This window comes from Caretta caretta, chromosome 18 (assembly GCF_965140235.1).
Source record: "Caretta caretta isolate rCarCar2 chromosome 18, rCarCar1.hap1, whole genome shotgun sequence".
Taxonomy (NCBI): Eukaryota; Metazoa; Chordata; order Testudines; family Cheloniidae; genus Caretta; species Caretta caretta.
Window position 1 is genome coordinate 21,069,699 of NC_134223.1, and position 12,823 is coordinate 21,082,521.

Below are 12,823 nucleotides of genomic sequence, written 5' to 3' on the forward strand. Positions count from 1 at the left end.
TCCTCTCACTGCACCGTGAAGCACAAACCTGGGTAAGAAAGCAGGCTTCCTCTGGGCTGTCAGGTTTCTTCAGGGCTGCCAGAGGGGCTGAAGCCATGAGGATGACACGTGTCCTTCATTTTCTAAAAACCCCAGAACCAAACCTTTTGACAATTTTTAAACTCCCCTATGGTGGGGCAGCTGACTCACAGATGGAGAAGAAGGGGTTAAAATCAGCACCAGGGAGGCTGCACAGAACCCACTAATCAGGAAAGGGCTTATTGAGCCCACCAATAGGGGGAAGGCTCGCTGGAGCAGCCAATCAGGGCTGGCGAGGGCCATATATAAAGGGCTGCTCAGCAGAGCAGAGAGGAGTCTCTCCCTGGCAGACAAGGGAGGAGGACTGGCTGCCTGGGAAAGCGCCTCAGATCAGATCAGATCAGATCAGATCGGGGCAGGGGCAGGGGCAGGGGCAGGGGCAGCAGAGTGTGAGGGTGAGCTGCTGACTGACCACTGCCAGGCTGGGGCTTTGCTACAAGGGCTGAGAGGTTGCGAGGGCTATGGGGGAAGTGGCCCAGGGAAAATAGGCAGCAGGATGGAGGAGGGCAGTAAGTAGCTGCCGGGTACAGGGCCCTGGGTCGGGACCCAAAGTAGCGGGGGGGGGGGGGCTGGGTCCACCTCCCCCCCCCTTGCCAATGAGGAGAGTGGCTGGTATACAGACTACAGTTTGCCCCTGAGACGAGGGGCTGGACCTTGGACTGCAGTTGGCTGAGGCAAGTGGTGGGACGAAGGACTGCCAGTCCCCCAGAAGTGGGGAGATACTGGAGTGGGGGCACAGCCAGAGGACCATGCCCAGAAGAGGACACTGCGGTCAGGGGAGCAATGCGGGTCCAAAGAGTGGAGACAGCTGAGGGCAGGCGTGACACCGCTAGCTGAAGGCGGACTAGAAGGGCCGAGAGCTAATTCCCAGGACGGCCAGCAGGAGGCGCCGCAGTGGTGAGTCATGCCCGGTTACACCCCCCCATACACATCGTTTTGAGCCTGGAGATTTGTCAAAACCAGCCCTGTTTCAAACAGCTTTGGTTCTGCCAGATCGGTGTTTCTCAACAAAAACAAAATCCAGCTCTAATGTTCACACGCAGTGAAGCTTGTGCTTCTCCATATTCCACTCTCACAACTGAATTGAGAGAGGCTTCTGTGGAACAACTGGGCCCAGCTCCAAGGCTCACCATTCAGGTGAGGAGTGCAGAGTCCCACTGATGAAAACAAAAGTACCAGTACTGGATCTAATGATGGTAAATAGTTACTCGTTACAGATGCTGGTTTGTCTGAGCTGTCCTTTACCTAGAAGGTCCATTCACAGACACAATGTGTGTTCCTGAGAGAGGATTACTGGCCTTTCATTACAGTATTACACGCTGAGTTAATTGTTTATGGTGCCAGTTCTGTCCTTTTTCATGTTCACTTCTGGAAACAGTGAGAAGGACATAGAAGACTTTGTGCATATAAAAGCCATGCAGTTCTGGGACAGACCTTTAGAACAAGGCAAACCCTGGTGCAGTGCTGGTTTCCCATTTAAAAAAAAAAAAGAAATTAAAAAACACTTGAGAGCTCCTTGTCTGTCTGCGGAGTGACAAAATGTCAAATCTCAGCAACCTCCTTTCTCCTTGGATCTTGGGAAGAAACAAGGAAATAGCACAAACTTTCAGATGGCAGCAAATCAAAGGCATGTTTAATGAGCAAGCACGTTTAATGAGAGAATGGAGTGACTGAAAAAAGGACAACAAAATGTACTTGTTGCTTTAAATTATTTGACTAATTTTACTTCATTCTCTAGATTTATTTTGAGCACCTCACTCTGTATTCAAGCTATGATGGTTGGCTGTGATAGGTCAGGTAGGTCACATGGTATTCTTTCTGTTCTCTGATTGGATGAGTTTTCTAGTGAAAAGCCTTGTGTGAAGGAAAGATGAGCACAAGTGAATACTAGCGGTTACAAATGTAAAATCCTGGGGTTGTTTTGCAAATATTTGTACACAAGAGGATGAAATTCCCTTGCTGCAAAAATGTATGCCAGTGTAAGGCCTTTGAAGTCACACCAGTCATGCTGTCATTGCACGTAAATAATGTAACTACTTTTGCCATGTAGAATTAACAAGATCAGTAGCTAACGTAAAGCGGCATCATTAGGACAGGATTTGCCCATATGAATAATATGTATAATAGAATGCCTAGAGTAGGCACTGCTTGTATCCTTGTGCTTGCTGCATCTCCATGATACTCACTAGGTGCTCAGTAATCATCTATACTCTGCTTCTCACAATGTGTCAAACAGGGGCCATATAGTGGCTGCTCATGCCAACCAGGTGAAAACCCCTGTCCTGTAAGATGCAGCATGTCATACTGGATGACCATAATGGGCCCCAGTTATGGCCTCCAAATTTATAAAATTATTAAACCCACTGATTCAGTGGATGTGTTACACACACCCCTAGTGGCTGGACCCCAGAACGGGCAAAAGGTCAAGTGCTACTACCAGGAAATAAGTTACTCCTTTAGGGGTAGAGGCCCATTCTTATAGTGCTTGAGGTCCCAAATTCAATCCCTGATGACCACCCATTGGCACAATGTAAAAATGAGAGGACCTGTCTATGTATGGGAGCGTGGCCAGAGCCCTGCCTCCCTGTACACCATGGAGGGCGGGAGGCCAGAACTGGGGAGAAATGCATGTTATGAGCATAGCAAAGTGCTACTTTAGAGCATGCTTCTCCAGCAGTCAGAGTAGATCTTATAGCGCTACCCTGAGACTCCCTTCAGCTCCTAAAGCTGCCCCCGCCTCCATCTACCCAAGCTCCGCTGGCTCCCAGAGCCACAAATCAGACCTAAATGCATAAACAAACTTGCGTTAATCAGATGCATAAGTGCATGAAATATAAATGTAGCATTAATAATGAATGTGAGCAGTGTTCGGTACAGTGCAGGCAGCATCTCTTGGGGAAACATGGTACTGTTCCATCCAGGCGGGCTTCCTTTCTTTCCGCCTTTCGAGTGAAGCCTGAAAGGGAAGGAGGAGTCTGGAGCTGGGGAGTGTTTCCAAATGTTACCGTTGCTATAGAAACCCTCCCTGGGCACAGTATGTCAATGTCTGACATGTTGGTCTCACTTGGAATTTGGCTGACAGTCGCTGAGGAGGAAATATGGAGCACAGTCAAATGGGGCTTTATCTTTGAAGCAGGGTTCGGATGAAAACTGGACTTGCTAATTAATTACCTGTGAGCCAGCAGAAAAAAAACCAACAACTGCTGGGTGGTGTCACAGGGAACAAGCCTTTAGCAAAATGTTCAATGGGGATTTTGAGATTTTACATTTACCGTGAGGTTTCATTTTATTTCTCTGAAACAAAACAAAATTAAGACGTCTGTAAAGGGGATGATCTATAGTCCAGTGGGAGCCTCTCAGGCGGATCAAGCCAAAAAACAGTGTTCATGCGCCAGGTGACTTTTCTGAAAGACTGCTAGAGGCTCATGAGGCCAATCAGAATTGTTCCCACTCTGTCATCAGCTCCATTGTCCTTGTGGCAAATCCCCAAAGGGGGTGGTCAAACTTAATTGGACTAATTTCAAAGTCACTCAAATATCCTGTGTTGGAAAGTTGCTTTTTCACATTGTTTGGAATAGACTGTGGGAAAGGAGTGAAGAGAGTGGGGAAAAGAGATTCAAATGGAAAGAACAGATACATTGAGTCTGCTTTTTATTTCAGATGCACCTGTGTTAGCTGGGAACAATGCTGCTCAATTTAATCAGGTTACTGGGGCTGGTGAGATCAGAATCTGCTGTCTGCATACATTTTTGGTGGGGGAGAGTGGGTAGGGTTACCATATTTGAACATTCAAAAAAGAGGACAGCCCACGGGGGGGGGGTGTATTTGATCATGCCCCTCTAACCCCGCCCCAACTCCACCCCTTCCTCACCCCTTCCCCGCTCCCATTCCAACCCCTTCCCCAAAGACTCTGCCCCCTCCCTGTCCTTCCCCAAATCCTGGCCCCGCCTCCTCCCCTTTGTGCGCCACATTCCCCCTCCTCCCTCCCAGCCACGTGAAACAGCTGTTTCATGGCGCAAGTGCTGGGAGCTAGGGGGGAAAAGGCGGGCACTCTCTCAAGTGATCAACTTTCACTCTCCTTGAATGATCAACTCTTCGTTGGGGAAAAATAATAATAGCAAAATCCCGGACGTTTTTAAATATTTAAAAATTCCTCCCGGATAGCGATTTAAGAACCAAAAAGCCAGACATGTCCGGGAAAATACGGACGTATGGTAACCCTAAGAGTGGGCAGGCAGGTCATAAAGTTTCCTCCTTCTCTAACACATAAAACATATTTCCCTTTAGGTAGAAAAACCGTTTCAAAACAATGAAGTCATGCTCTAAATAAAGATTATGGGTGAGATCCTCAGCTGGCATAAATTGGTGTAGCTCCATGGACTTCAGTATGCTGATTTACACTAGCTGAGTGTAGTATGGTGGAACTGGAGAAAGAGGGTCACATTAAAGAAGGGACCTGGTTCAATGCAGAACCAGGTGTTCAGGAACATCCAGCATGTAACACTAGCTACTCAGCATACTCCGTAAAGGAGAAGATCTCTTTCATACAGCTCTGCCTGTTTGCTGCATCACCTTTTGCTAAAGAAACTGAGGATCTGGTCCTGTGGATTTAAATGGTTGGAAAAAAGGGTTGCAAAAATGAGCTAGTTTTGCAGACTCAAAAAAAAAAGTTTATAAGGTTCACCAAATCCTGAACTCTGTGGAGTTCAATCACCTCTAGTTACAGTTAACAGAGGATACTTCATTACAAGGGAGATTGATCATGACAGAAAAACTGCATAGTAGACTGGGGCATGGAAAAGACTGTACAGAACTCACCAAATAAGGATAGGGACCAAGAGAAGAAACAAGTGGAGAATAAAGAGAAGGCAAGAGATAAGGAGAAGGTGGGGGATCTGGAGGATAAAGAAGAAATGGAAAAATCTGTGCCCAAATTGGATACGTCTCCACAACTCTAACACGGTCCGTAAGCACTATTAAAGCCAGAGATCAGTGAAGGGGGAAATTGAAATGTTAGGGCATGGAATGGACAATGAGGCATGAGAATGGCATAATAGCACAGGTGTTTGCAACAAATACTTTGAGTGTGCTGTAAAGAGCAGTAAAACTCTCCCATGTGAGATCATCCCATAGAAGTAGTCACTCAGCTGCCTCCATAGATATTGAGATCAGTGAAGCAGCAGCGTCACTCCACGTGGCTTTGCCCTGAAATGAGTGGGACAGCCTTGGACTACCCATGTCCAGCAATTAGGGTCTGCTGTTTATGACTGGGAGCAGGCCACAGGTGCTGGTACGTCAGGAATCAGAGAAGTGACAGCACACAGTGAGAGACAGAGGGACAGTGAAGTAGTAGAAACCTAGAGAGTCGAGACAGGTGGAGCAATGGGGATGCTCGAAGTGCAGAGCAGTAGGAGAAATAATAGGGCATGGAAAGCAGAGGGGCAGCTAGAGGGAACACCCAGCAGGAAATAGGATCAGGATTAAAGACACCCTGTGAAAGGGGCTCTGTTGTGTCCCACCTTCAGCTTAATTCCGTACACATCATCAGACAGCTTCTGTTCTGCTCCAAGCACAAAATAATGCTTCCAGTTCCTCCCCTTCCTCTTCTGGCTCGTGAGCCCCACAGAGAAGAATCCTAGACCCAATGCTAGACCCATTGCCTCAGCAAGCCTCCTGAAGAAGTCATTACAAAACTCATTAATTTCACTTCAAAGAACAAACCAAACCAAAAAGAGGATCTGGAACCTCACTGGAGGCATGCGTGCTACGTACTGCTCAGTATAGCACCTGCAGGGTGGCAGGGGATCAGGCAGTTTTGGTTTGACATGTCAACAGGCACTGAGGTAGAATTAATCAATAGGTTATGGCCAGGACATAGCAAGGTTCATCACATCTCCAGGAACTTGCACACTGAAAAAGAAATATTGCCCTTGTGTAATCCAGAGCCTGTTCTGCATGCTCACTACCCAGTATAACATCCCCAGGAGAAAGAGGGAAGAGTAGCTCTGGCTCAGGAACAGTAAATAAAACCACAGGGATTTCAATCATCATGTGCTTTCCAGAGAGGTAATGTACTCCAATTTCTCCCACTTTCACCCCCCAGACTTCCTGGCCCCAGATCCACAATTCTGAGTTTCTTCGCAGTCAGATGAATGGAGAGAAGAGACACATCTAGACATCTCATAGGAAAGCAAAGCATCAGGAAGTTCAGGTATTCTCCACAAGGACCTGAAGCAGAGCAGGGGTGTTAGCTGCATCCTCAGCTTCATCTCCAGCCCTCAGTGGCTTGGACTCTCATAGGCTAACTCACTGGAGGTAAGAATAGCATACAAAATGACCCCAGACTGGAGATAGGTGGTGAACTAGACTGAAGGGGATATGAAGGGCAGAGAAGGCAAAGAGATATGGTGTTAAACACCATTTACTTCTGGCATAATGGGAACCCTCCCACCACATGTATTGGTGCACAAGTTTTTGGGCCACCATCAAATAGTGTCTTTCTTTCCAGCTCCCATGATGACAACACTGTTCCCGTATCCAAGGGTGAGCTGTCCGGGCGCAGGACGCATGTTGGAGATGCTGTCCCCATTCTCAGTCTGGGCCACGACCGAGAAAGGAGTCAGGGCTGTCTCCAAAGCCCCTGGAAATAGTCAAAGAGGCTGAACTCTTACTCTCAAGTGCACAGCAGTTCCAAGGGCTTCTCCACGCCGAGCTGGTCCAGAGGCAGTGAGACCAGCCTGTACCAGCTGCATATTGTGGATGAGAGTGAGCTCCATATGGGTCTAACGAGGGAGTATTAGTGCCAGGAGAGCTCTACCTTCACTAGCCCCTATCACTACAGTATCTGAGCATCTCCGTCTGTAACGTATTTACCTTCACAACCCCCCCAGTGAGGAAGGGCAGTGCTGTTATCCCCATTGTACAGATGGGAAATTGAGGCACAGAGCAACTAAGTGACTTGCCCAGAGTCACATTGCATGTCTGTGTTGCAGCAGGACTGGAACCCATGGCCTAGTCTGGGACCTGCACCACTGGATCAGCCTTCTCCTCTGGTATGCAGATGCAGTGTAGGTAACTCTCAATGAGAACTGCACTACCCCTCCAGGGCTTGATCCTACAGCACTAAGGTCCACTATTGGCTTCACTGGAAGCAGGATCCGGACCTTAGAGCATCATTTCTCGACCCCATGCAGCACAGTCTTTCCAAATGATCTGCAGAATATTCTGAGGCAGGTTGTGGGAGAGGAGAGCATTGCCACTGTGGGTCTGCCGCAGACTCTCCTGTGAAGTGCTCCCACCACCCTGGGAGGGTTTTCAGGGCATCTCAGGACATTCGGACCCCCAATCCCATGAGATGTTACAGGTCCTACACTTTGAGTGGTGAGAAGTTACAGTATTATGGGACGTCATGCTGGGCCTTAGCCTTTCAGTGCCTCCAAAGGGTACCCAGTTTGTTACCACACCCACCTCAGATCCTTTGATTAAAGCATCTGCTTTAATGCTGTTGATATCATTCAAGCCAAACAGGGAACATGAAAACATGGTATTTGCTTTCTTGTGCTAGGGACAGTTATATACTGAAAGCCCCTCTGAAACATCTTCCTTCAACCAGCTTGCAACTCAGACCCCATCTTTCCCTCTCCTTGACAACATTTCCTGTGCACTCTACACGTACAGTTCAGTATCTCATGGCGGCGGCAGCCACCACAACAGAATTATTTCTGTCTGGGCTGCCAAGGGATTGGATTCAGGTACTTTTAAATTAGTCAGAGTCCAATACCTTTCTGATCTAAAGAGGATTTTGACTAAAGTCAGAGCTTTTTATTCTTCCCTGTTATCACTGCCAGTGATTGCGAACACTGAAACATCTTCTGCCCAGAGTCTAATCCTGGAGGTGTAACCATGCAGGGCCAGGGGTGCTCATGTTAGAGCAGGTCATCAGATCCATATGCAGCCAGGGTTTAACAAATACTCCACAATGAACATTTAAGGTGCTAGTGAGTACGTTTAAGCAGTTTGGTATTTTAAAGCCTCTTTTGCCCTTAAGGTAGCCTTAGGTTACAAAAGATCCATTTCTGCACTTTATTACCTGGCTATAAAATACCGATGTAGCAAATGATTCCTAGTTTGTTCTCTAGCGGCAGCATGGAGCGATTTATACCACTGTCTATCTAAGGCAGTGCTAACACCACAAACATGGTCACCTGGAGTGTGAAAATTAACATATGGCTCGTCACACCCACCTATCCACTCCTTGGGGTTTTGCAGAATGCAGAAAGCAAAGCAAAACGCTGAATATAATGCACATGTAAAATGTAAGCAGCAGTGGTATGGAAGTGGTGGTCTGGCTGGAGTAGAGAACATGAGCTGTACCTGGAGCAGTACTGGATGTGGCCTGGCTAAGAAGACTTTAACCACCTCTGGGTTTGTGTGAAACAGGAAAGTCTTTGAAGAAAACTCTGCTCCTTTAAGGGCCAGACAAATACAACTGGACTTCCCTCAGCTAAAGCAAAGGCCTGGTTCACAACAGCCAAGCTCTAGAGGCTATGGAGGAACAGCATAATTATACTTAATTATAGTTAACAGGTATACTTAATCCTGCCTTAATACAGGGAGATAGTCTAGAGATGACTTCCTAAGGTCCCTCTCGGCTCTATATTCCTGTGCTTCTATTGTTCTTTTTGGTCCCAACCCTGTTCCAAGAGCTGCAGCTGCGTTTTCCCTGGCTACCCTGCTAAACGCCAGACCCCCTGAATGGCTCTTTTGAAGTCTGCTCTGGGAAGACTAATTCATTCCCCCCCAGCTGTCCCTTCTCTGTAATGGCAGAAATCAGTGCAGCCAGCTGTGCTATATTCTTCACCTGGGTTGAGACAGGTTCTCTCTTCCCTGCCAAGTTCCAGTCAGGGCACATCCATCCTGCTGCCTCCACCTAGAACACTTCTGCAGCATACACTGGGTGTGCCAGTCTGCAAATGCAGCTCTTCATTTCTAAACTGCACAGTGCCAGGATGAAGTAGCTGATCCATGGTGCTATCCTGCCTGGGGTTAGGGTTGGGGAGTGAGGAATAGCTGGTTCTCCCAATTGCTCCGTACGCTGCACAAGAAGAAAGAGAATTAGAGCTCAGGAAGGGAAAGGCCTGCTAAGAGGGATTGCCAAATCCCACACAGTTTTCAAGTGTTGACTCTTGGGAGACTGTCAGACTATTCCCCACGCCGAGGCTTCTGCATAGGATGCACTGCTCCAGCAAATCTGCTGGGGAAAACCAGCAGTAAAGGGGGAAAACAGAACCATGAAAAGTCTCCTTGAAATTGATAAAGAAAAGGAATGACTGCTCATCTCTGTAATGATGGCGGGATTCATTACACAACAAACCAGCAAATGAGAAAGGAATAAAATAAACTAGAGATCTTCTGTGGTGAACTACTGTACACAGCCACTCTGTGTTCTCAACCCCCGCTTCCAGCGCATGTCTAAATTCCCATATTCATAATACCGTCCCTTAGGAAGGAGCATCTCTAAATGATAATCTTCCCCAAACATGTCTCTGCAATCCCCAGTATCCACCTTACACAGAGTGGAAAGGAATGTTAGTTTCAGGCAGAACCTTGGCTTGTTTTTCCTTTCAGAGATATGTGCATATTTGGAGTTGGGGAGAATGACTAGCTCACAGCAAAGGCTGGAGGAAGACAGAGGGGGATTTTCCCAAAGGACAGAGGGTAGTTAGGCGTTTAAATCCCCATGTGCCGCACCACAGCAATCCATAAAACTTCTTGTCTACTGCCTAACTCTGTAGGAGCCGAAACTCACTCGGCACCTAACTTTCCACTGTAAAAATTCCTCTCTGCTGCCTCCCTCTAGGTGTCTGGGTTCTCCTCTCCCACCTAAGTCCCAGAGCCATTCATGAACTGAGGGGAAGACAGACATTTGGCCATCTAAGTCATGTGTGGGGCCTGATGCAGTAGAAAGCCTCTGAGCACGCTGACTGGACCACGTCCCATTCCAAATCCAGTTAGAGGAGAAGGAAGTGTTCCTATTCAAACTTATAGCTCAGTAGTTAGAGCATTTGCCTGGGATGTGAGAGACCCAGATTCAATTCTCCCCTCTGGCAGAGTGGGGGAAAGGATTCATTCTCACTCTCACTGGCCTGGGTTCCCTAGGGAGGTGGTGGAATCTCCATCCTTAGAGGTTTTTAAGGCCCGGCTTGACATAAGCCCTGGCTGGGATGACTTAGTTGGGGATTGGTCCTGTTTTGAGCAGGGGGTTGGACTAGATGACCTCCTGAGGTCCCTCCCAACCTTGGTATTCTATGATAATGACTATTTAAGTATTTATCACAGTCACTGGGCCAGAGAAAGAGAATGACACTTTGTAGTCCAGTGGTTAGGGCATCCACCTGGGAGATGGGTGACCCCAGGTCCAGTCTCCCAGCTCCAATCAGTCTTTCACTATTATCCCCAGAGGAACAGCGGGAGAGATGGAGGGAACATAACACCAGAATACACCATAGTCCACTGGTCAGAGCCCTCTGCCGAGGTGGGAGACCCCTTAGTCAAATCCTTTCTCCCGCTGTGGTAGAGAGGGGGTATGGGCGGCAGGTATAACAGGCAAGGGGAGGCGTTGCTTCCCCTAGCACAACCGTCCCTGCTGCCCGACACCTGGGCCATGGTGCCCCCTCTTCCCCTCCCCGCTCTGACCCTTCCCTGAGGTGCCCACGGCTTGCTGCTGCTGCCTGGGGTGAATCTTCCTCCTCTCCTCTCCCCCACCCTATCCCCTTCCCCCTCCCCCCTCGGAGGTCCCCACAGCTGCCAGACACGTCTCTCCTCACCCCTTCGTGCAGAGCGTGGGGGGTGAGTGTGTGTGTGAGAATGCGAGCGAGGAGTCAGTGGCAGACGGGGGGGGGGTGAGGGGAGGGGAAGGGGAGTAAGGAGGCAAGCGGAGGGGATCCCTGAATAACTTTACACAGTGAAAAAGCCTTCCTAGGGCTAGTCTTCAATAGCAATGTTCAGGCAGTAATGAAGCCACTTAACAGGCATTTGCCAACACCCAGGAAGCCTTTGGCCACATTCAGCTGGCTTTTATATTGTAGGAAAACTGGGTTATTGGGTTTCCAAATGAGGACCCTTCAGTTATTCTCTGTACCCAGAAGAAGCAACTGCTGACCAGGCTCAAGGAGGAGCTGACATAGCCAGTGAGTTTATTTCTTGATCTAATCGTTTTATTCAAACCCAGTTCAGATCGCTCTGAATCAAGGACCTGTCCTCTTCATTATTTACCACTTCCCTAATTTTTGTATCATCTGAAACTTTTATCAGTGATGATTTTATGGTTTCTTCCAGGCCATTGATAAAAATATGAAATAGCATTGGGTCAGGAACCAATTTCTGGGTGGACCACCCATAGAAACAGTCCCGCTTGATGATGATTCCTCATTTACAGTTATATTTTGAGACCTATCCATTAGCCAATTTGCAATCCATTTACTGTGCACCATGTTACATTTATATCGTTCTAGTTTTATAATCAAAATGTTGTGTGGTAGCAAGAGAAACGCCTTACAGAAATCTGAGTAGATTATGTAAACAGAGGTATGTATTGCACGGGTTTAAGTGACCACATGAGGTGCAATGTACCCACAGATGCTGTTCTGCTCTCCCCAAAACTCTGCTAGTGCAATGAACCGGCACAGGTTCAACGCAACAGCTATCTTTAATAATGAACACATAAATAAGCCGGGGAGCTGACTAGTTTTTTCGAAATGTCTAAAGCTTAGCAACATTTTTGTCCAATTATAAATTAGTCCAATACGTGAAAACTTTGACTGGTAAGTTGCTTTGCATTTTATAACCAACGCTCCATTAGAATGGAGTTAGCCAGTCAGTGCCAGTTTCCAATCTGGCATCTGGATTTGCTCTGTATGTATCATATATTTTACCACAATTGAGACTCAAAACAAGATCCTGATATTCTAGCTGAACCGAGTGAACCAAGCGGGGCGGTTCCTATGGCAGTAGCCCAGGTTGAGCTCTGATGAGTTGATCTTTTCCACGGAAGCCACAACCACTCTTTCCAGTGAATATATGAGTGTTTCCCCTACAGTAAAAGCAAATACTGTTTTTCTTTTTAGCTGACTTTGCTTTGCTAATGTCAAAAACCCTGAAAATGAAACGTTCAATGAACAGTCCTTTTGAGTTTGTTTCAGTATTTCCAGAATGTGCAAGTGGGTGTGAGCATTTGGACTTTCATCTCACAATAATAAGTCTGGTTTAGGAAGATGTCTTATTTTGGTGGTTGCTATGAGACCCATTTCATGTTTCTGATTTGCAGAGAGGCAAGTGAATCATTAAGAGGAACAGGATATTGTTGACACTGTCAAAAGAACTGTAAAAGTTTACCCGCAGTGGGTCTCAAATGGAACACAAACTTAGAAAGTCCAAATTAATTTTTCGACAGATGAAGATGAGGGGGCGGGGGAATTTAGTAGATAGATCCTCTTTCTAATATCCATCAGCACCTCCATTTTCTTTGTCACTTTCCAGATTGCAAATCCTCAGCAGATGCTAGCTGCTTCCTGGAGCATATTTTGAGGAAGAGAGGGTTTAACATGTCCCTCATTAATTGAAGCTAAGCTCTCTGCCATAGAACTGTGCGCCTAGGCTGTGATCTATTAGGCAATGCCTACCCTGCTAGATAGTATGGACTATGGGATTGTGGATTGCAAAGCATGCCAAAGAGCTGCATTCTAAC